The sequence below is a fragment of the Pelophylax lessonae genome, assembly GCF_965119305.1.
Source record: "Pelophylax lessonae genome assembly, chromosome: 7".
NCBI classification, from domain to species: Eukaryota; Metazoa; Chordata; class Amphibia; order Anura; family Ranidae; genus Pelophylax; species Pelophylax lessonae.
In genome coordinates this window covers 21,941,440-21,967,251 of record NC_138774.1, presented here as the reverse complement: position 1 = coordinate 21,967,251, position 25,812 = coordinate 21,941,440, and positions in this window count along the sequence as shown.

Here is a 25,812-nt window from a genome sequence, read left to right as displayed (position 1 = left end):
AATTTTGTTATGCATGCTGTGTGAATGGGAGCACATAACACTCACACACACACAACTATCTATCTATCTATCTATCTATCTATCTATCTATCTATCTATCTATCTATCTATCTATCTATCTATCTATCTATCTATCTATCTATCTATCTATCTATCTATCTATCTATCTATCTATCTATCTATCTATCTATCTATCTATCTATCTATCATAGTTACATAGTTACATAGTAGGTGAGGTTGAATAAAGACAATAGTCCATCCAGTCCAACCTGTGTAGGTGTGTGTGGCTGTAGTCATCTCTCATACCCCTGAATGTTCTGATCCTTGAAATGTACGTCTAAGAGTCTTTTGAAAGCAACCATACTTCCCGCAGAAACCACCTCTTGTGGTAGAGAATTCCACAATCTTGTAGCTCTAACAGTAAAGAACCCCCCACGTTACCTGAGGTTAAAACGCTTCTCCTCTAATCGCAATGTATGCCCACGAGTCCACGACTGAATAGCTTTTTTTCTATGCTGAGATCACCATTGAGATATTTATAAATTGCTATCATGTCCCCTCTCAGGCGTCTCTTCTCCAGGGAGAATAAATCAAGCGATTGCAGACGCTCTTCATAATTAAGGTCCTCCAGTCCCCTAATTAGTTTAGTTGCCCTTCTCTGGATCCTCTCCAGCTCCAACACATCCCTCCTGAGGGCTGGCGACCAGAACTGGACAGAATACTCCAAATGTGGTCAGACCAGAGTTTTATAAAGTGGAAGGATTATAGTCTTATCTCTGGAATACATCCCTTTCTTTATGAATGCTAATATTCTGCTGGCTTTGGCAGCTGCCGCTTGACATTGCATGCTATTGCCTAGTCTATCCTCTACGAAGACTCCCAGATCTTTCTCCATTTTTGATTCCCCCAAGGGTTCCCCCGTAGTGTGTATTGTGTTTTTATGTTTTTAGTCCCCAAGTGCAAAACCTTACACTTCTCCACATTAAACCTCATTTGCCATGTCTGTCTGTCTGTCTATCTATCTATCTATCTATCTATCTATCTATCTATCTATCTATCTATCTATCTATCTATCTATCTATCTATCTATCTATCTATCTATCTATCTATCTATCTATCTATCTATCTATCTATCTATCTATCTATCTATCTATCTATCTATCTATCTATCTATCTATCTCTTTCTCTATCTGTATATCTCTGTACCTCTAGCTATATATCTCTATCTCTCTCTCTCTCTCACTCTCTCTCTATCTCTATCTCTAATATTTAGGGATATAGTTATCATTGTTTTTACCCAAGATTCTCCTGGGATGTGGGGTGAGTCATGCACCGCAGGGGTACACAATAAATAACTGAGCACACTCCCTGGGGGCGTGGCGACTGCTGACCTGGCTGGCTGCATGAGTCCTTAGCTCCTCAGCACACACAGGGGAAACGGGCTATATTCACCGCCCAGCGCAGACCCGACAAACCACTAGAATCCTGATCACGCCCACACACACCCGGAATGTTACGCCGATGCCGAGAGGACCCACGACTGAAGAAATTGTCAGATTTCCTCACTCCGGACCACAAGAGTCATTAACAAAATGGCGGCGGGAGACAATCGCTCCCGCCCGGCAATGGACCTCTAGCAGCAGCAACCTTTCTTTATTCCCAGACAGCCGCAGTAGCGGCAGATCCAACAGGAAATGGAGTTGGATCGCCACCCACACACATCTCCCAGTTCCAGGAGCCCAGTTAAAACATGCCCACGGCATGATTTCCAGACAGAAAACCCTGTGGAACTCTGCGTGGGGGTATGTGACCCCTCCACATCTGCAGAGTCCAAGCTGGGGAGACCGCTCCAGGTGAGACTGGGATCAGGTGCTGGTCGGATCTGCAATCCAGGATTACATCAAGCAAAAAGGAATGACCGCACTTCCGATGAAATTCAGAAAAAGGAGTGTCTTTATTCCACATCAATCAAATGGCAAATACAGGTACACACTGTGAGTGCAGGACAAAAACGGTAGACGCGTTTCACGACTGGATGTGTCGCTTACTCATTCAATCACTGCACACATTCAGTCCACCGACCCAATAGCATCCTTCCCCACTGTGGGGCAGTCCACCTCGGACACAGTCATGAAGGACATGCTGCTATCCCTCCGCTCATCCCTTCAAGTGGACATGTTTGCATGTTTCAAAAATGCAATGCAGAGCATCAATTTCTGGGAGAGAGAGTAATCTACCTAGAAGACTCAATGAGCACATGCATGGCATCTTACAATGACATGGTGGATGCGCATGTAGCTCATTCTGAGGACATTGGGTGGCTCAAATCTAAAGTAGCAGACCTGGAGGACCACTCCAGATGTAACTTGAAACTGAGAGGCATCCCAGAGTCTGTGCAACCTTCCAAGCTTCTGCACTATGTCCAAGACCTGTTTCACGCTGTAGCACCATCTCTATCATCAGAAGATCTCACAATGGACCGTTTTCACAGAATTCCCAAAGCTTAATTTCTTCCTCCAGGGGTGCCCAGAGATGTCCTTTTATGGATGCACTACTATCAAGCGAAAGAAACAATCCTTTCGGCTTTCCGTAAAAATAATCACCTCCCAGAGCGGGCTGCGTTAATTCAAGTGCTTCCTGATCTTGCTGCTCACACCTTGTAAAGACGCAAAAACCTGATGTCCATCACGAAAGCCTTGAGGTACCATGACATCGGATATCAATGGAGGTACCCGGCCACATTGAAAATCCTACGAGACGGTTCCACGTTTACTATCAACACACTCAAGGAAGGACTCTGCACTCCTAAAGAATGGTTTATAATTCCAGAAGACCCACCCAACCCTAATGCTTCTAACCCTCCTCCTAGATTCTCTGGAGATCGAAACAGGAATCCTGGCAAGCACAACACCAAGCAATAACAAATGCTGTGTAATACCACCTAAGTCTGTATATATCTCCCTTCAAGCCGTTTAACCCCTGGAAGATGCAAAAGATTTTTTTTCTTCTCTCTCTTTGCAGAGTAAACCCCCCACATATCCGGCATGTTCTCTTTTTTATTTTTCATACTTGTTTCTCATCATTCTCAAACGTTCATTATGGTTATCTCCTTCTATTTTTTGCCGTTTGAGTCTTTGCTCTTATTGACACCATCAAGGCACTTAGACTTGTCAAACACACTTTTTTTCAACTTGGTAAAAGTTCATCAAACCACACCAAAGAACTTACGCTCCTGACTTCTTACGGTCTCTACACGCTCCTGCTTAACTCACGTCTCTTGAAAGATTTTTGACATCATAATATCTTTCACCACCCCAATGTCCCTTAAACTGCTATCCATCAATGCCTGAGACTTAAATCACCCAGCCAAACGTTTCTCAATGTGGAAAGAAGCCACGAACTCTAAGGCTGATGTTGTGATAGTCCAAGAAAGCAACTTCCAGATGTCAGCTACTCCAAAATGTGGTCACAAAGACTTCCCTTTTATTTTTTTCAGCTGCTTACACCTCAAAAAAAAAAGGGGGTGTTCTCATGGATATTAGGAACACTGTTGCTTTCCAGCTCTATGTCAGGTCACCTGTGGCCAGGTGACAACTGCACCCTGTTGGAGGCAGGCGTGCAGCACAAGGTAGTGAACCCAATAGCAGACTGCTGCGGATGGACCGGAACGTGAACCCAAGATTCCCCAGGGCGCGGAGTCTAAGACCCAGCAGGTGTTCACCAGAGCCTCTAGTGGTGAGGATGGACTTGGCTGCAGCTGGGCCCAGGTCGCAGCCCCTGGGGTCCCCCAGGTCACGCTCCGTAGGGAGATAAGGGAAGCAGCCACTCAGGACACACGGAATGGTGAAGGGTAAGCCAAGGTCAGGGTAACAGGCAGATAAGGGTAACCAAGGGACAGGCCAAAGGTCAGGGTAACAGGCAAACAGGAATAGTCAGAGACAAGCCAAAGTCGGTACACAGAAAAGTAGATTAAGCACACGGCAAACAGGAAACAGGAACAAACACTGTTGAACAGCAAAGCAGACCTGCAGTGCACTGGTTAATATAGACTTCCTGTGATGACCTGGGTGGGGCAGGAACAGGAAGGAGAGGTGATAAAAAAGGAACCAGAAGTGCAGTCTGACCTCTAATACAGACATGATGGGACAGGTAAGCTTGCCAAACTATTGCAAGTCCATGACACTCCATTCATCCGTCATAGATGAAAATGGTCGGTATTTCTGGTATGCATGATCAATGATAAGGAATACACTATTGTAGGGGTGTATGCACCCAATTCCAGCCAGGGTAAATTTTTCCGCAAACACTTTAAATGTATTGCTAAACATAAGCAAGGTAGCTTAATAGTATGTGGTGACATGAATTCAGTGGCTGACCCTCAGCTAGATACCACTTCAATCAGGAAAACCCATGCCTTTGTTTTGACCAATATTTTTTAATATGAAGATGTTTATGGCGTTTGGAGGTTCTTACATGCTTTGGACGTGACTACACCTACTATTCCCCCTTTTTAGCGGATAAGTGGCTACTGAGATTGCAGATATAACATTGTCTGACCACGCGGCTATCTCCATCATAATCTCTGATTTAGATTCTTGCCTTACACATGGGCCAAAATGGGAATATCCTATCTAGGAATCATAATTACCCCCACCTGTGCTTCCTTAGCTGAGGCCAAATATAAACCATTAATAACTAAACTAGAAGCATAGCTGAAGAGGATAGCTCAAACAGAACTAACGTGGGTAGGGAGATTAGCTGCTTACAAAATACAGATATTACCACAAATCCTATATCTATTCAGATCCCTCCATACACCACTAACACAGCCATACCCGAAAAACCCTAACATCATTAATGAAAAAGGTTTATTTGGCAAGGGAAATGGTCTCTCTGCTCTTACCACTCCTTGATTAAGCACTGAACTGTGGGCGGTATGGGAATGGTGGACCCACAAGATTATTACACAGCAGTTCATCTAGACCAGTGGTCCTCAACCCTGGCCAACAGGGCCCACTAACAGGCCAGATTTGCAAGATAACTGAAATACATCCCAGGTGATATAATTTGCTGCTCAGTGATTGCAGTACTCTAGTCTGCATCTCCCCAAGGTAATACTTAAAATCTGGCCTGTTAGTGGGCCCTGAAGACCGGAGTTGAGGACCACTGATCTAGACCACTTAAAACACTGGTTCAACCCATCTGCTGAACCTTTATGGTTAGAAGTCAAAAAAGGGATTAGCAAGACCTCCAATCTCTGTTCCCTACTCTTTGCTAACCTATGGAAACTACTAGACTTATCACAATTTCTACCAACCATTAGGGCCTCCCTCTAGGCTTGGATAACTTTTACAAACTCCTCTCAACAACAAACATACCATCCTGACGTTAAAATACCAATCAACACACTAGCATGGTCTTCACTGGATGGAAGATCTTCTATCCGGGGCCATACCTAAACCACCAGAAATATTGCTAGCTGAATACGGGCCCCCACGCAATGCGTTTTTTACTCTATTCCAAGTCGATCATTTTTTGCAGGCATTCCCACCACCACCATATGTCTGTTTACACCCCAAAATCTGGCATTACTAAACAAACCCCAAACATCTAAGAAAGGAACATTGCTTATATAAAATCTTTTACTAGATAAACGATAATTTATCAAAACTAAGTCCATGCTCCAATGGGAGTCAGACCTCCAGACCTCCTTCTCTGACCCCCAGTGGACTCAGGCTATCCATTTTTCTCACTCTTTCACACATAGTGTGAATCATTGGGAACCACTAAAAATCTCACTTAGATGGTATCTTACCCCTTACAGACTAGCTAAAATGTATACCACAACCTCCCCTATTTGTTGGCATGGCTGTTGTTGCGCATCGGGCACCTTATTGCATATTCTATGGTCATGCAATAGCATTCGCAGCTTCTGGTGGAAAACATTCCAAATAATCTCAGAAATAACTGGCGTTTTAACTCCTATCAACCCAGCTCTAGCCCAATCAGTCTGGGAATCGAGAAATCTCCAGTCCCATATCGTGGCATTGTAGTAAACATCTTGCTGTCTGCCAGATTGAATATTACCAGGCACTAGAAACAGAACTTGGCCCCCAATCCGTCAAAGTTGTGAATGTTACTCAAACCCACTTTCTCTATGAAAAGTCTTTAGCCCTACAACAAAAATCCTTCCGAGCCTTTGACCTTGTGTGGAAACTGTGGAGCTCCTTGCATCCTTCTTAAGACCAAGGACCTCCTATTTACGGGTATAATAAACATAAACCTAACTTATAACCTCATACAGTTAGTCAATTATCTTTCCCGCTTCCTGTTGATTTTGTTTCTCAGTGCCTCATACCTTTGTACGATACAAGTACAAATGACCCTGATGACGTCAGATTACGAGCTGACGAAACGTGTCGGGACGTAGGACCGTGACTGCGCTACCATGTCGTTTCCGGCTCCCAGTGGAATGAAGATGGAACACGGAAGGCGTTCCTAACCCGGAGACCGTGACTGTTATCCTGTAATGCCCTGATATTGCTATTTATCATGTAAGTGCATCCGTCTTCAATAAATTTACTTTATCCTTGCGTACTTCACTATTTGAGACCCTTCTTTTATTTCTGGGTGCGTTGTGTGGGAGCCCATCCCCAGGTCTAGTGGTATTGGAGGAGGAGTCGTTTGGAATGTTTTGAAGTTGGTGCTTATTCTGTTACATAGTGCCTGATGCGTGGGTAGTTGGTACTTTTGCGTGGGTACTTGGTTCAATACCACATATTTTCTTTCAATGTATTTGTTAACTACTTAAATTTACTGTTATTTCGACAATTTAGACCTTATGAATCATAATTACTAAAGCGGCTGCATCCACTACTACGTCTTTTACTTCTATTTGCATCCTTTAAAACCCAATAAAAATGTATTGAAATTAAAAAAAAAAAAAAAAAAAATATATATATATATATATATATATAATTGAGCACACTCAATACAGTGCACCAACACCGATCACGGCAGTGGGTGGGAAAACTACAGAAATCTCATTGCATTACTAGCCAGGGGAGGACTGGGCCAGGGGTCAGGGGGGCAATTGCCCCCTGGGCCGCTCTGATGCCCCCTAAAAAGGCTGCACTGCTTCTGCACAGACATGCCTAAAGGATTCCTGGTAAAGAGAAGTAAAACGTTCCTGAATTACTAAATACAATTTAAGGGGCCATAGACAACCCCTTGGAACGGCTGCAAGAAAGGGATGCTCAAACCAACTCAGTGAAAAAGTGAAAAACTTTATTAAGGATCAAAATTGAGACATGATCTAAAATAGCCCCATTATGGGGAGTACATTACAAATGTCAACAGGCTCAAAGATAGCAGCAGAAGACATATATGACACATAAAAACAACGACACACTCACACAGGGCCGGCCTCACACATACTCCGGAAGATCAAACCAATGGGAACCTTGGCAAGCCGCATGCACTCCTTACGGAGTTTGTTGATGCGGTGAGCTCAGGGATCCATAGGTTAATCATGCCACAATATAAACTTGATCAAGATGTAATAATAAACTGAAAATGTACCACCAGATAGCAAGGGATCATGACCTTCTTACATATTACCATTTTAGCAACTCAGCACTATACGGCTATCATTATATAATCAAGAAGTTCAGTCATGGACTATACAATTCACTATTAAATTTCAGCAGTGTACTTAATAGCAGACTAAACTCTCACATCAAAATTGCGGATGCTGATAAATTTAGAATTTTCCCATGAGGGAGGCGGTGTCTAAAGGAATATCTGCAGACCAAGTAAACTGAATTGAAGTACATAGAGCCAATCCCGTTATGATCGGGGGCAAATTTGTTATTTAGGAGGTGTTATACAGTTCCTCTTGTAAATGGGGCAACATTGTCGAGCCAACAGACGTTCCTCTGGAGCAGAAAGTCACTTATATTTTCAGAAATTGCAAGGTGCGGGAGCAGGGGAGAGATGCAGTACAAAGGATTTTCTGCGCGGGCTCACACCATTACTAGGCTGTATCTCATGGAAATGATTTTAACCATGGGCCAAATACTGGCCTTCCGTTAATTAGCAGGTATCACCTGAGTGTCCATAGACAGCTTGGTGGTCATGGCCTTTTCTCTATCCCCCTATCAATGTATGATTTTATGCTCACCGTTCATTTAAGGCGTTTAAATCAGGTAGCCTTCTGCTCGTTTTTTCTGGGTAGCGTCTTGGTAAGGGCCCGGCATCTAGCTGCGGCTCCAGCCAACCTCGTGGGGACGGCGTGTTCCAGGTTTGAGACTGAACTTCCGCGCCGTGAGTAGGAGTTGGAGCGCATTGGTGGCTCTTCCGGGTTGTGCGGGGCCGGCGTGTGACGTCAACGCGTTTCGCGTGCGTGACGCACGCTTCGTCAGGACGTCATTGGAAGGTTTGAGGGGAGGATAAATAGGGAGTTAGCGTGATTGGCTAATGCCAACAGGTGGAGGCACTGCAAGGACTCCTCTATCACCACCTTCTACCTCAATTAGAAACCGGATGGAAAATCTCCATCTAGTGGTAAAAAACAGGTAATGCTCTTCAAACTTTTATCCACAACTAGATTATGGCGTGGCTCCAGGACTATTATCGATGATCACTTGGGCTTCAAGATCCCAGCTAAAGATACAAGGCCAAGTTCTGGTCAATCTACATGGGACTTATCATAACAAGTTTAAAACACTGGACGATATCAACTCTATCACATTAAATTTTTTTTAATTTTTTAACATTACCATTAGTTACATTGTGACAGAAATCATAGGTAGATAGAGGGATCACACAATAAGGCAAGTACAAAAAGGTGATGGTAGAGTTGTCCCAAGTCGGGGTAAACTCCACCAAGGACAAAGGTGTATACTGAACTTAACCAGTGAGTATATCAACCCGGGCCAAGTAGCTGTTTTTTAAGGGGGGTTCCCCTATGGACTATCAAAACGTACTGGTGGGACAATGGCAATATAGGCGTGGTCACATTCAGGGTAGTAGATTTTAAAATTACTCTCCATTACATTTTCATATATAGCCTGATCTTTTTCTCTCTGTTTTTCCCTCATCATCTGCCTTATTTAGCCCTTGATAACCCACCCTTAGTCCTGGGGGCTGTGTATGATTACGCATATCTATGGTTCCAGAAATATACTGAGACTCATATCAGTATTCAGTCCCAGGGGTGTCAAAGTCTTTAAGCGGAAAATCCAGGCTTTTTCTTCTTTAAGAAGAACTTTATCAAAGTCGCCTCTTCTGGGTGATATTTTTAAAGCCCAGAAGCCCATTACTTTGAGGCCTGTTGGGTCACTCCTATGCTTTTCAGCGAAGTGTAGGCCAATAGGAGTCTCCTCCTTGAGGCGTACACTTTTGAGGTGCTCCCCTATTCTGATACGTAGTTGCCTTTTCGTCTTCCCTACATACATTTTATGACATGGACACTTTATAATATACAGAACTCGGGAGGTGGAGCAATTTATAAAAGATTCAACTTTGTACGTTGTCTTAGATTGTGAATCAGTGTAGGTTTGTGTTTTTATTACATGAGGACAAATCTGACAGTGGCCACACGGGTACATTCCTTTGAGAGGTTGTAGTTCAGTGAGCCAATTTGACTTCGTAGCACGTGTAAACTCAGAATGTACCAGATGGTCATTGAGATTCGTAGCTCTTTTAGCCGTTAACAGTGGACGTGGTCCTACTATATTTTTTAATAGTTCATTATTTTGTAAGACATGCCAGTGTGATTGGAGGATTTGTCTCACATCATTCCACTGGCAGCCATATTTTGTAATTAGGCGCGGTAAATTAGGGTTTTCTGGTTTAGATTTAGTTTGATTCAGAAGCTCCTTTCTATCCCTGGCTGCCGCTTTTTTCTTTGCTCGTTTGATCATCCGGTGTGAGTACCCTCTCTCACGGAATCTCGCATATAGCTCTTTTGATTCCTGTAGGTAATCCACACCGGATGAGCAATTACGTTTTATGCGAAAAAATTGTCCCACAGGGATCCCCATTTTTAGGCTAGTAGGATGATGGCTGTCGGCCCTTAGAAGGGTATTTGCCGCTGTTGGTTTACGAAAAGTGGTAGTGGTTAATCTTCCATCTTTTAGCTCAATATTTAAGTCCAGAAAGGAAATAACTTTCCTATCGACTGTATAGGTTAATCGAATATTTCGCTGATTGGCATTGAGTTCGAGCATGAACTGCTCCAGGTCGAGTGGTGTACCTGCCCAGACCATGAGCACATCATCTATGTACCTCAGCCAGGTCAGAGCATGGCTGAGGTACATAGGTGAGGTGTACACCACTTCTTCCTCCCACATACCAAGGTGCAGACAGGCATATGACGGTGCCCAAGGGGCCCCCATGGCTGTTCCTCTAATTTGCTGGAATATTATGTATATTATAAAGTGTCCATGTCATAAAATGTATGTAGGGAAGACGAAAAGGCAACTACGTATCAGAATAGGGGAGCACCTCAAAAGTGTACGCCTCAAGGAGGAGACTCCTATTGGCCTACACTTCGCTGAAAAGCATAGGAGTGACCCAACAGGCCTCAAAGTAATGGGCTTCTGGGCTTTAAAAATATCACCCAGAAGAGGCGACTTTGATAAAGTTCTTCTTAAAGAAGAAAAAGCCTGGATTTTCCGCTTAAAGACTTTGACACCCCTGGGACTGAATACTGATATGAGTCTCAGTATATTTCTGGAACCATAGATATGCGTAATCATACACAGCCCCCAGGACTAAGGGTGGGTTATCAAGGGCTAAATAAGGCAGATGATGAGGGAAAAACAGAGAGAAAAAGATCAGGCTATATATGAAAATGTAATGGAGAGTAATTTTAAAATCTACTACCCTGAATGTGACCACGCCTATATTGCCATTGTCCCACCAGTACGTTTTGATAGTCCATAGGGGAACCCCCCTTAAAAAACAGCTACTTGGCCCGGGTTGATATACTCACTGGTTAAGTTCAGTATACACCTTTGTCCTTGGTGGAGTTTACTCCGACTTGGGACAACTCTACCATCACCTTTTTGTACTTGCCTTATTGTGTGATCCCTCTATCTACCTATGATTTCTGTCACAATGTAACTAATGGTAATGTTAAAAAATTAAAAAAAATTTAATGAGATAGAGTTGATATCGTCCAGTGTTTTAAACTTGTTATGATAAGTCCCATGTAGATTGACCAGAACTTGGCCTTGTATCTTTAGCTGGGATCTTGAAGCCCAAGTGATCATCGATAATAGTCCTGGAGCCACGCCATAATCTAGTTGTGGATAAAAGTTTGAAGAGCATTACCTGTTTTTTACCACTAGATGGAGATTTTCCATCCGGTTTCTAATTGAGGTAGAAGGTGGTGATAGAGGAGTCCTTGCAGTGCCTCCACCTGTTGGCATTAGCCAATCACGCTAACTCCCTATTTATCCTCCCCTCAAACCTTCCAATGACGTCCTGACGAAGCGTGCGTCACGCACGCGAAACGCGTTGACGTCACACGCCGGCCCCGCACAACCCGGAAGAGCCACCAATGCGCTCCAACTCCTACTCACGGCGCGGAAGTTCAGTCTCAAACCTGGAACACGCCGTCCCCACGAGGTTGGCTGGAGCCGCAGCTAGATGCCGGGCCCTTACCAAGACGCTACCCAGAAAAAACGAGCAGAAGGCTACCTGATTTAAACGCCTTAAATGAACGGTGAGCATAAAATCATACATTGATAGGGGGATAGAGAAAAGGCCATGACCACCAAGCTGTCTATGGACACTCAGGTGATACCTGCTAATTAACGGAAGGCCAGTATTTGGCCCATGGTTAAAATCATTTCCATGAGATACAGCCTAGTAATGGTGTGAGCCCGCGCAGAAAATCCTTTGTACTGCGTCTCTCCCCTGCTCCCGCACCTTGCAATTTCTGAAAATATAAGTGACTTTCTGCTCCAGAGGAACGTCTGTTGGCTCGACAATGTTGCCCCATTTACAAGAGGAACTGTATAACACCTCCTAAATAACAAATTTGCCCCCGATCATAACGGGATTGGCTCTATGTACTTCAATTCAGTTTACTTGGTCTGCAGATATTCCTTTAGACACCGCCTCCCTCATGGGAAAATTCTAAATTTATCAGCATCCGCAATTTTGATGTGAGAGTTTAGTCTGCTATTAAGTACACTGCTGAAATTTAATAGTGAATTGTATAGTCCATGACTGAACTTCTTGATTATATAATGATAGCCGTATAGTGCTGAGTTGCTAAAATGGTAATATGTAAGAAGGTCACGATCCCTTGCTATCTGGTGGTACATTTTCAGTTTATTATTACATCTTGATCAAGTTTATATTGTGGCATGATTAACCTATGGATCCCTGAGCTCACCGCATCAACAAACTCCGTAAGGAGTGCATGCGGCTTGCCAAGGTTCCCATTGGTTTGATCTTCCGGAGTATGTGTGAGGCCGGCCCTGTGTGAGTGTGTCGTTGTTTTTATGTGTCATATATGTCTTCTGCTGCTATCTTTGAGCCTGTTGACATTTGTAATGTACTCCCCATAATGGGGCTATTTTAGATCATGTCTCAATTTTGATCCTTAATAAAGTTTTTCACTTTTTCACTGAGTTGGTTTGAGCATCCCTTTCTTGCAGCCGTTCCAAGGGGTTGTCTATGGCCCCTTAAATTGTATTTTGTACTATTGCATTTGGCTGTGGTGGCTCCCCTCCTATTTTTTGAGACCAATTAGATTTCTAAAAGGTCTCTTGACGGTTATGTGTCCAGGCCACACAGGACACAGTTGTCTCACATTTTGGGTGCCCCATTGTTTTAAAACGTTCCTGACACTGACCTACTGAGTGCGGGTTGAAGACAAGGACTGAGCGCAGCTCCCCCCAGCATGGATGGTGTAAATTGTATCTGAGCAGAGGCCAGTTCTATGCCCCACTGGAGACTCTTCTCTCCCGGCCAGCCCCGACAGAGCTGTACCAGCTGCCCCCAACCGCCCCCTGCTGGCCAGGTTGGGAATCCGGTTTCAGCCGGTAAGTAGAGAGTATTTGGAGCAGGGCTTCAGCTTGGAATGGGGGTCAGGAGGAGGACGGGAAGAAGAAGAGTGGAAGGGGGGCCGAGTCACTCCACCATGGGCCTCTGGTTTGTACTTGCCCCCTGGGCCGAAAGTTGCCAGTCTGCCCCTGTTACCAGCACACCCAAAAAGTTCCAAAAAACTGAATTTATTTTTGCCACCCCCTAGGCTCCATGTTTTGGGGCCCAAAAGGAGCCCTGGACAGCCTGGCCTCACAAAAAGTGGCTTGTATATCATTGGCTTCCTTTAATTGGTAAGATCAACATCAGAGAAACAGCGCTGGAGTAGACGTAATATTACCGCAAGATTTCTTTTTTTTTGTGTGTTTTTTAGACATGCTGCTTTAAAAAAAATAGTTTTAAAAAATCTCTACAAAATGAACAATTTTCTGCTGTCGAGAAGCAAAGAAAGCCACTGTTTATAAGGGGAAATTAAAAATCCTGGGCGATCTGCTGAGGCCAATAACTTCTTAAGCGATTCATTGAGGCGTGTATTTTTCCAGACCATTGAAACTTTATTTGCCATGGACTCGGGAGAGCACTGAAACAGCAGAAAGCGATGCGCGGGGATGTACGAACATACAACACAGGTAAGCCAGATGTTCCTCTCATAATTCACCTTCAACTTATAACAAGGGTGAATGAAAACAGAGAGCTGCTTTTGTATAACAACCAACAAATAAGTTGGAGCCCTCGTAAAAGAAGTCGCTTGGCGGTATTGTGCGTTGTCCTGTGGCAAGCTCTCAGCCGTTCGCCCTCTTCAATTCATTTTATTAGTTAGGCAAAAAAACTTTTAATGCAAACCTCGTTTGACCTAGTTTGGCACATCGTTACGCTGCATTTGCTTTTCCTTAAAATCCCTGTTAGGTTGTAAATATAAATGTTTTGCTACTTTGCAGTGCACTAATATATTATCATGTTTAATTGAATTATCCTGTTATGAAGAATTTCAGATGGGCAATAAGTAATAAGAACTGTTATTAGAGCACTGACTTTATTGCAACTGTAACTGTAAGTGAATTCAAGGCAAGGCTTTAATAAAAAAAAAAAAATAATGATAATTATCATAATAGTAACAACAACAAATAAATGAATACAATAATTACAAAATATTCATTATAAAATAATAAATAACATATTATTATTATTATTATTATTATTATTATTATTATTATTATTATTATTATTATTATTATTATTAGTATTAGTAATAGTAGTAGTAGTAGTATTAATAACATAATGACATTATTATTATTATTATTATTATTATTATTATTATTATTATTATTATTATTATTATTATTAATAATAATAATAATAATAATAATAATAATAATAATAATAATAATAATAATAATAGCAACAACAAATAAATGAATAAAATAATAACAAATAAATAAATAACATATTTTATTATTTACATTATCATTATTATTAATAATAATAATTAATAATAATAATAATAATAATAATAATAATAATAATAATAACAGCTATAACAAACATAAATACATAAATAAAATAATAATACCAGGATGAGAATGATGATGATTATTATAATCGCATATAATGAATAAATAAATATATAGCACTGCTTCCATTGTTGGAGACTCACAGAAATTAGAGTTAGGTAGAGGGTTCTTCCTCAAAACGCGTCAGCCAGGCATATGCGGACGCCATCACGTCATCCAGCACCATAGGAGTATTCGGGCAGTCCTGGAGACGATTGGTTCCATTCTCCTTACATGTGTGCAATTATCATGCGTTTGTGATTACAATGTATGCTGCTTTTTTGGATTTTAATAAACCATTTAACCGCTTTATGACTGCCCACCGCAGATATACTGCAGCAGGCCGCAGCTCCCAGGCAAATCGCTGTACATGTATGGTGCTCGTCATCGGGAAAGCCGATGTAGCGGGCAGGCGGCTCCAGTTTCCGGCGTGATCATTCCAGAGAGAAGAACGGTCAGCTGTTTTTACAACAGCAGACAGTTCTTCTCCTCCAGTGGGGAGCGATCGCGGGTGGCCGGTGGCAATCAGAGCCACCTGCCCCATGCATCTGAGTCCCCGCTGACGAGTGGGGGTGGAAGTGCGCCGGCGGTGGCGTGCGCTCGCTCCCTAGCTGCAGGCGCACGACTGACCTATACCTACGTTGGTTTGCACAGGGGGGGGGGGCTGCCTACCGCAGTACAACTGCTGCGGGCGGACCTTAAAGTGGAGTTCCACCCATTTTAATAAGTTTAGATGTATGTAATCCCCTTTAAAAATACTTTTACCAATGGAAACTATTTTTTTTGCAAGGAAATACCTCTTCTTCTTCTTTATTCATCCGCACTTCCGGGTCCAGCCGCCGATCGGCGATTACGTCAGTCAGCGATTCGCAAGGGCTGCTGGGATGTGATGAAATCTTGCATTATTACACAGGCACCAGCTGTACTCGGATGTATTGGATTGAGTCCGTGCTCCGCCCCACCTTTCCTCCGCCCCGCCTCCTCTCAGTGAGCTTTACAGGATGTATTACTTTGAGTCCGTGCTCTGCCCTGCCTCCGCCCCGCCTCCTCTCAGTGTGCTCTACGGGATGTAGTGCTTTCAGTTCGCGCTCACTGAGAGGAGGCAGGGCGGAGGCGGAGCAGAGTGCAGACTCAAAGCAATACATCCCGTAGAGCTCACTGAGAGGAGGCGGGGCAGAGGCAGAGCGGAGCGCGGACTCAATCCAAGACGCATTTCGAGGTCTCTCCTCTTCCTCAGAGACTGCTATACTGTATCTCAACCCCTTATTTAAAGAACCAGACTCATTGCAAAGAGGTGTTACATATCGTCACATCAACGTTATCAGGAGCTGTGCATTGGCGTCCCGGACTTCCTGATTTTAAACTCTGAACCTGTATCTGGATATTGTGTACAGTCACAGAGTGTTGAGAATGCTGGCTTACCCCAGTAAGAGGAGAATTTTGGTGAGTGAAGTGGAGAAGGGGGAGCAAGTGTGAAAACCACCAACACTTCACACAGGATTTGTGAATCCAATTAGCACTGAAATATGGACTAATTTTTTTTTTTTTTATTTTAAGCACATGTCACTTTATTGACATTTATATTGGATTTTAGCACGTCACTTTTTTTCACGAATGTTAATGAAATACTGCAATCAAAGCACAGTCACTTTATTGTAGATTATGAATATGGTGCTACTTTAACCACTTCTGGACCTGAAGGTTTTACCCCCCTTAATGACCAGGCCATTTTTTAGTGATTCGGCACTGCGTTATTTTAACAAACAATTGCACAGCCGTGCGACGCTGTACCCAAATAAAATCAATGTGCTTTTTTTTCCCCACACACAGAGCTTTCTTTTGGTGGTATTTGATCGCCTGTGCAATTTATTTTTATTTTATTTTTTTGCGCTATAAAGAAAAAAAGAGCGAAAATTCTGAAAAAAAAAAACAATATATTTTTAAACTTTCTGCTATGTAACATTCCCAATAAAAGAAAAATGTAAAAATCAAATGTTTTCATAATTTTAGGCCAATTTGCATCCTGCCACATATTTTTGGTAAAAAAAAGTCGCAGTAAGCGTATTTTGATTAGTGTGCACCAAAGGTTACACAGTTACATGAGGTTGAAAAAAAGACATCAGTCCATCCAGTTCAACCTATGATGTGTGTGTGTTTGCTGCTAACCGTACATTGTATACCCCTGTATGTTGTACATTGTATACCCCTGTATGTTGTACATTGTATACCCCTGTATGTTGTGGTCTTTAAGGTGCCCATCTAATAGTTTTTTGAAACTATCGATGCTCCCTGCCGATACCACTGCTTGTGGAAGAGAATTCCACATCCTTATTGCTCTGACAGTTGGTTATCGCGTCTACAAACTATAGGAAAGATTTATGTCATTTTTATTTTTTTACTAGTAATGGCGGCGATCTGCGATTTTTAGCAGGACTGCAACATTGCGGCGGACAGATCGGACCCCTAACTGACAATTATTTTCTATTTTTGTGGGGACCAGTGACATTACTACAGTAATCAGTGCTAAATAATATTCACTGTTACTGTAATAATGACACTGGCAGGTAAGGGATTAACTCAGGGGCGATCAAAGGGTTGGGTGTGAGCCTAGGGGGTGTTTTCTAACTGTGAGGGGGATGGGCTTGTGGAATCAACACAGAGACCTGTGTTCCTAAATAGGAGGATCACAGGAGCTCTGTGATCATTCCAGAGAGAACAACAGTCTGCTGTGTTTACAACAGCAGACCGCTGTTCTCTCTCCACGGGGAGCGATGACGTGTGAATGGAGGAAATTGTGGCCGCGGACCCTGTGAATCAGCTTCCCTGCTGGCTAAAGGGGGGGAGGGGCGTACACACCGCTGGAGGCCTCCCCAGGATTGCCGTACAGGCATGGCGATTCACGCAGTCGAGCCAGCCTGCCGCAGTATGCAGTGGGTGGCCGGCAAGTGGTTATTGTCTTCAGTTTTTTATGATTTATACACAAGGAATCAATACCACACGTTTACAAAATGGTCTTTTTTATTTATTTATTTTTCATTGCAAATTATAATAGTTTTTTTTGTTAAACACACAAATTTTGATGTGCACTTAAAGGGATAAACACCCCAAAAAACAAGCCGCGCCACACCCATTTCTTTCATACTATTCATTGTTAACTCTGTGGTAATTTCAATGGGGGCAGCAGCTTAAAAAAAAAAAAAAACACACTATCACGTTGTCCATAGCGCAGAATCATTTCCTTTTTTGTCTGATTAGAAATATATTTACCTAGAAAAATCGTTAAGTGCAGGGGCTGACTGGCAACTTTTGGCCCAGGAGGCAAGTACAAATCAGAGGCCCATGGTGCAGTGACTCAGCCCCGCTCCCACTCTTCCTCTTCCCCTCCTCCTCCTGACCCCCATTCTAAGCTGAAGCTCCGCTCCAGGTACTTTCTACTCACCAGCTGAATCCAGGTTCCCAACCTGACCAGCAGGGGGCGGTTGGGGGGAGCTGGGGCAGCTTGTTTGAGGATGGCCAGGGGAGGAGAGTCTCCAGTGGGGCATGGAACTGGCCTCTGCTCAGACACAATTTACACCATCCATGCTGGGGAGGAAGGGCTACCCTCTGTCCTCATTCAGTAGGTCAGCGGTAGGGACTTTTTACTTCTCTTCACCAGGAATCCTTTAGGCATGTCTGTGGCAGAAGCAGTGCAGCCTTTTTACAGGACATCAGAATTGCCCAGGGGGCAACTGCCCCCCTGCCCCCTGGCCCAGTCCTCCCCTGGTGACGTGTTCATTACTTATTTTACCTAATATAAATATTCAAGCTGCTAATTTTCCTCTTCCCAAACCTGCTATATTCTGAAATCTGCCAGACGACAGGAAGAAGCAATCAAACCTGCTGCTTGCAGAGCCCAGAACAGGCCAAATCAGTCAAAAACTGCTCCCAGGGCCAGAACAAGGGGTGGGTCGGTTTCCCTGGGCGCAATGGATTATTACAGGGATGGGGGGGCACCTTGACCCTAACCCTAAGGGAAGGGGGGGCGCAGTTTGGCATCCTTGCCCTGGGCGCTGGATGACCTTGCCCCGGCACTGACTGCTCCACTAACTACAGCTGAGCCAAAAAGCCTAAACATACCCAGCTTTCCAACAAACTGCTGCATATACTAATGTTTGGGGGTTTTAACTAATCTTCAGGCCTAAAATTATTTTTTAAAATGTGTTTAAAAATGCAAAAAACGACTCTAAGGGGAAAAGGGTTAAACAATGTCAGCAGTAAATCTGCATTTGTCCCACGTCAGCTCGGCAATTTCCTTTTTTCCACAGTAGAAATACAAAGGTGATGCTAACGGCGCCAATTATATTCTCATTTGTCACAGTTTTGTCTAGAGGAGACAGCAGTGAGAGGCCCCATCAGGGACCCATCACCGGAGCATTGACATAAAAATTCTGAGATATGTGACACAGACATATCATAGATGACTTATACAGGTATATCTTTATATATTCAGAGACAAGAGATTGAAGAGCTTTGGAAAAAAAAAAAAAATGTAAAAACTGAAATAATTTCTAAAAAGTAAAAATCCGAATATTTTGGATGAACCTTCAGAACTTTACCACAGGGGCGGAGGGGGGGGGGATTAGGGATGCAATTCCTCCCTGGGCCAGTCTGAAGTTAACCTACCGCACAGGGGGCAATCGCTGTCCGGCTTCTGAAAATGCTAACTGCCTGGCTGTCATGTTCATCAATTTACTTTGAAGATGTACAAATCACTGATTCAGTCTAAAGGAAAGTCAAGTCAGGAGTCAGGAATCCTGTTTTGCACACTTGGCAATTGTCTCAAAATATTAAAAGAGAAGAATGGTTTTGGTGTTTTCCCCCCATTTTTACTTACCTAGGTGGATGCAGTATTGGTGCGGTGCTGCATCTGTCCGCCGGCGCCTCTGCACTGAGAACCGAGTGATTGAACACCGCTGATCGATCGGTTCTGACAACTCCCCAAGCCAAGAGCTGCTGAATGTCAGTCACCGCTCTCCGTTCTGCCCCCACCTCGCTCACTGGAGCGCTGGGCTATGTAGGGGAGTGGAGCGGCCAGCTCAGGTTCTCAGCGGCTCGCTGAGATTCCGAGCCAGGTGTCGGTCCCGGGCACCTTGCGGATCCCGACTCCATGGTAGTGATGACCCGCTGCCTGGACTGACTTCTGAGACGTCAGCAGACAGTGGACTTCAGCCCACTCTCTGCTGAAAGCGGGTCACAGGAGTGCAGAACAAACTGCACTCCTGTGACCCATAGGAGCTTTGGCTGTACATCTCCCTTAAAGATAAAAGTCATGTGATGTCATTGGACGAAACATACTGGAGCGGAGCTTTTGGCAGGGACATCATCACGCAGTGCGAGTACTATGTCTTTGGCCTATTTCTATTAGACCAGAGTTTTCTTATGAGTACATGTCTTTTACAAGAGGTAGACTGGGTGTGCTAGACACTAGAGATGTCGCCAACATAAAATTTTATGTTCGCGAACGGCGAACGCAAACTTCCACAAATGTTCGCGAACGGGCGAACCGCCATAGACTTCAATAGGCAGGCGAATTTTAAAACCCACAGGGACTCTTTCTGGCCACAATAGTGATGGAAAAGTTGTTTCAAGGGAACTAACACCTGGATGGTGGCATGCCGGAGGGGGATCCATGGCAAAACTCCCATGGAAAATTACGTAGTTGACGCAGAGTCGGGTTTTAATCCATAAAGGGCATAAATCACCTAACATTCCTAAATTGTTTTGGAATAACGTGCTTTAAATCATCCAGTGTGTGAATACGATCAGGTATGATGTTGTATTGATCAGGTAGTGTAAGGGTTACGCCCGCTTCACAGTGACAGACCAAACCCTGACAGACCAAACTCCCCGTTTAACGCACCGCAAACAACCGCAAACAGTCCATTTGCAGTGGGCACAGTACAGTCTGTGGGCCTGGCACTCACTGGCAGGCAACTGCAATTATATTACAGAGAAAAAATTAAATGACTTTTTATCTGCAAGGTGCTGTGCCACCCTATATGAGTGGTGGGCAGTGGGCACAGTATGGTCTTTGGGCCTGACACTCACTGGCAGACAACTGCAATTATATTACAGAGGAAAAATTAAATATATAAATATCACTACTTGTACTAAATTAATAGACGATGTTGTAATCCACTGCGCTTTAGGAAATACAGGTAACACAAACCTGACAGAATAACACAAATAACACAAATTGCTGCTACTTAAATGAGTAAATATAATAAAAATATAAAATTCATCCAGAAAAAACAGGAACTGGCTTTTTCATTCAAATTTCAATAGCGCAGGGATGGTGATAACCTCTTACCAAATAAATAGGATGATAACATATACCAAAATATATGAATCAGATGTGATAAATATAAGCATAAAATCATGAATACATAAAAGCATGAAATCACATCAATAGGAGTCCATAAAGTCCATAGGTATAAAGTGCATAGAGCAATGAAATTACAAACATGAAGGATCAAAGGTGCGACTTATGGGGACCACCCATGCTTGCCACCACCACACGGTGTCGGGAGAAGTATCTGAAATTCAGACTCACCAGACGCCTATGCCTAACCACTCTCATGGACTAGCCAACAACAGCATATAGTAAAATCAGGTTTCCTCCAGATCTCTGATTTCTGCTGCAAAGACTCCTCTGGAAGATTTCCTGGTAAATTTATAGTGAGTCTGAATTTCCGCAGACCCCACGAACCGCCACAGCTTGGTTGGGGTCTCACCTTCTCCTACCCACCCTGGACCTACGACAAGGCTCCAGGTTCCAGTGGGTGAACCTCTCTTTCCCCAGAGAGTGGAGCAGGAACAGGAACAAGCTCTTACAAGAGCTTAGTGGTTATTCAAGGGATTATGAAGAGCATAGCAATCCCTTGTAGCAGATTCCCCCAATAAGAGACAGGAAGTGCTATGAAGTGCCATCAAACTGGTATGCTGAGATTTGGCTCAGTGCTGGTGTACTGACATCTTCCTACATGTTGCCCTCAGTCCCATAGACCTCTAGTACGTTGCACATTTTTACTGCATGTTCTGAAAGTGCACAAAAAATATATACAAGTGGTTAAAAATAAAAGAGCTGGCTGGGCAGCCAGGCATCTCACTCCTTAAAGCGGAGTTCCACCCATTTTTAATAGGTTGGAATACATAGATCTTTGTAATCCCCTTTAAAACGGCTTTTACCAATGGAAACTTTTTTTATTTTTTTTTGCTAGTAAATACCTTAATTTCGGCTTTATTCCTCCTCTCCTCACTTCCTGATCTGATCGGCGATGACGTCATTCGGCGATCCGCAGTGTCTGCTGGGATGTATTCTATTCCAGAAATCTCGCAGTAGCTGTATCTGTACTGAGCCGTGCCTGCCCCACCTCCGCCCCGCCTCCTCTCATTGAGTTGCATTGTATGAATGTATTAAGGCTGTTCTCTGCCCCGCCTCCACCCCGCCTCCTCTCATTGAGTTGTATTGAGAGGAGGCGGGGCGGAGGCGGGGCAGAGAACAGCCTTAATACATTCATACAATGCAACTCAATGAGAGGAGGCGGGGCGGAGGCTGGGCGGAGGCAAGGCAGGCACGGCTCAGTACAGATACAGCTACTGCGAGATTTCTGGAATAGAATACATCCCAGCAGACACTGCGGATCGCCGAATGACGTCATCGCCGATCGGACCAGGAAGTTAGGAGAGGAGGAATAAAGCCGAAATTAAGGTATTTACTAGCAAAAAAAAAAAAAAGTTTCAATTGGTAAAAGCCATTTTAAAGGGGATTACAAAGATCTAAAGTTCCAAAAATGGGTGGAACTCCACTTTAATGCTACTTTTGGGCTTCATTTTATCACACAGTCTGCCAATAGTTTACTTATTGTTCACTACATTTTGTTTATTCCTTAATCTGAGACCACAGACACCTCTTTCCTTTTCCTTTTTCTCCCCCTCCTTTTCTCATGGTCACAACACCCCAATCCTGGGATTTCCCACCATTCATTTAATTTTCTGGGTTCTCATACTTGCACCACCTGGACATACTTTGATACACATTATCCTCTGATTATGTCATTACTTTTGCTACTAGCACATACAATTTTATACTCTGACATATCGGTTATATAGTTCTTAGTTGCAATGGTAGAACCCAGTGAAATACATTTCCTTCCCCTACCTTTTCATCTTCCATACATTGCTGTTGCCCCTCTTTCATTATTCGATCACATCAAGACAAGCACATTTTGTCACCTTTTTTTCTAGGTTTGGACTGGCTATTACTTATTGATACATTGTACCCCCCACACTCTGATACTCGTTTACCTTTCTATTTTCCACACTTTGCTGTCATCCCTCTTAGATCACTCTGATCACATTCAGTCAAGCACACTCTGCGATTTTAGTTTACATTTTTTTTTTTTTCTTGGGGTTTGGTCTTTATACCAGACGCCCCCTGATGATGTCATACTTTGATGAAACCGGTAGGGGACCGGTGATCGTCTGCTTTATGCACACCCTTTAGTGTCCTGTTACTTCACTCAGGAGACCGGGCTGCAGCTACCGCACATTTCATCTGGAGATCCCTGCAAGACCATAACTTGATGCCTATATGTCGTGATTCACATGTGAGTGTAAAATCTACTTCTTATTAAAGTAATATCTTGAACGTATTACACCATGCGAGGTCTCTTTTTCCTACATGTGACATGACTATATGTCCCCACGAGAGGATATTGTTTGATGGTACTAAGGCAGTTCTTTGCTGGAGGTGATCCTTTACATGTACAAGAATCGAGGAGTGCTGTGGAGTGTGAGGAGCCCTTGTTGCAAGCGCTATATGATCTCTGTCATGGGGATCATATAAGTCTGGTAAGAGGCTATTACTTTGGGTGTTTTGGTGAAGGTCACATCTATTCAACGCACCACCTGAGCTTCCTGTTGGACGTTTTTCCTCTCCACGGACTCTTCTTTCACTGTTTTTCTAGTGTACATTGATATATTGTGACACTATGTATCTAATATAGATTGCTAATTTTTTTGTGTTTTCCACCAAGCGCTGCATACTCTTGTTTTCATTCTACTGGGTTGAGGTACAACAACTTTCTTATGCCAGCAGCTGGTAATATCAAAACACTATTTTTCTTTGATCTAGCGCAGTATATACCTGTTTTTATCTATGGTCTTTATACTAACCTTGTGCTATACATTCGTATCTTCTCTGACTACTAACCTTGTGCTATACATTCATATCTTCTCTGACTACTAGCCTTGTGCTATACATTCATATCTTCTCTGACTACTAGCCTTGTGCTATACATTCATATCTTCTCTGACTACTAGCCTTGTGCTATACATTCGTATCTTCTCTGACTACTAACCTTGTGCTATACATTCGTATCTTCTCTGACTACTAACCTTGTGCTATACATTCGTATCTTCTCTGACTACTAGCCTTGTGCTATACATTCATATCTTCTCTGACTACTAACCTTGTGCTATACATTCATATCTTCTCTGACTACTAGCCTTGTGCTATACATTCATATCTTCTCTGACTACTAGCCTTGTGCTATACATTCATATCTTCTCTGACTACTAGCCTTGTGCTATACATTCATATCTTCTCTGACTACTAGCCTTGTGCTATACATTCATATCTTCTCTGACTACTAACCTTGTGCTATACATTCATATCTTCTCTGACTACTAGCCTTGTGCTATACATTCATATCTTCTCTGACTACTAACCTTGTGCTATACATTCATATCTTCTCTGACTACTAGCCTTGTGCTATACATTCATATCTTCTCTGACTACTGGCCCTGTGCCAGGGGCGTAACTACAGGGGTTGCAGGGGTTGCAATTGCTACCGGGCCTCATGCTCCAGGGGGCCCGGTAGCAAACCAGTGGGTGAACTTCCAGGATCTCAAAGGTCACACTTGCGACCGGGCCCTGGCATTGCACCACTGTAGGGAGGCCCCAAGATTGCAGGAAGGGGGCCCACTGCAGAACTTGTGAAAGGATCCTGCTGCGGGACCATAATAAAAGGCCATGCAACGAGAGTAAAGAGCCCCAGGATCAGTGGGAAGAGCCCCGGGCTTGAAGGGAAGGGCCCCGGCCAGGGGTCTGGGGGGCCCTTCATGGTTTCTTGCATCGGGGCCCTGAAGGTTCTAGTTACGCCTCTGCCTTGTGCTATACATTCATATCTTCTCTGACTACTAACCTTGTGCTATACATTCATATCTTCTCTGACTACTAACCTTGTGCTATACATTCGTATCTTCTCTGACTACTGGCCTTGTGCTATACATTCATATCCTAAGTGATACATTGTACTTCTTATACTCTGATACAAAATATCTACATCTTTCTATTCAGTGCTGCGTTATCCTACATGCTCAGACATTGTTTACCACAAGTGTCCTCCCCTGGCTTCCCGTCTCGCTGCCATGGACTCATGTTTCTTCAGCTCCCGGGTCAGACAATTTGCGTTTCCACCATATGGCAATGTCGCTTTCACCAGTGAAATATGGCTCCATGTAAGTATGGTTTCCCCACTTGGGTCAGACAATTGTTGAAAATCCATACATGCTGATATCTCCAACATCTATTGGTTTATGACATTACATACAAGTCTTTCATTCCTTTGACAGGTTTACCTGTACATACTCCTGATGAGTGGGCTACAGACCCACGAAACGCGTCGAGTTTTCTACTATGTTGTACATTATATTTAAGACAATTTTGTGTGTATCCTGCTCACTCCATGTTATATTATTTTTTATATCAATATTGCTGTTGAAATCTTGCCATGCCATATTTTGTACTCCATCCATTGGGCAATGCATGTTTTTGCTTATGTTTTTTACTCATTAAAATCTACTTTTATGCATCAGCGACTCATAAATCCACTTCATTTAAAGTCCCATCTGGGCCATTTTTCTCTTTCTTTGCTTGATTTAGGGATGGAAGTGGATGTAATAGACAACATCAGACCATTTCCCAGCTTCGGCAGCCAGGCATCAAGCATTTTCAGGAAGGATCATGAATGGCTGTTTCCATGCTTCTCTCATGGCAAGCTTGCCCTAAATGAGTCTAATTAGGTATTAATCTGAAGATACTGAAATTTACACATTTATAGAGAAACAAATTCCTTATTTGTATTAATTAGTA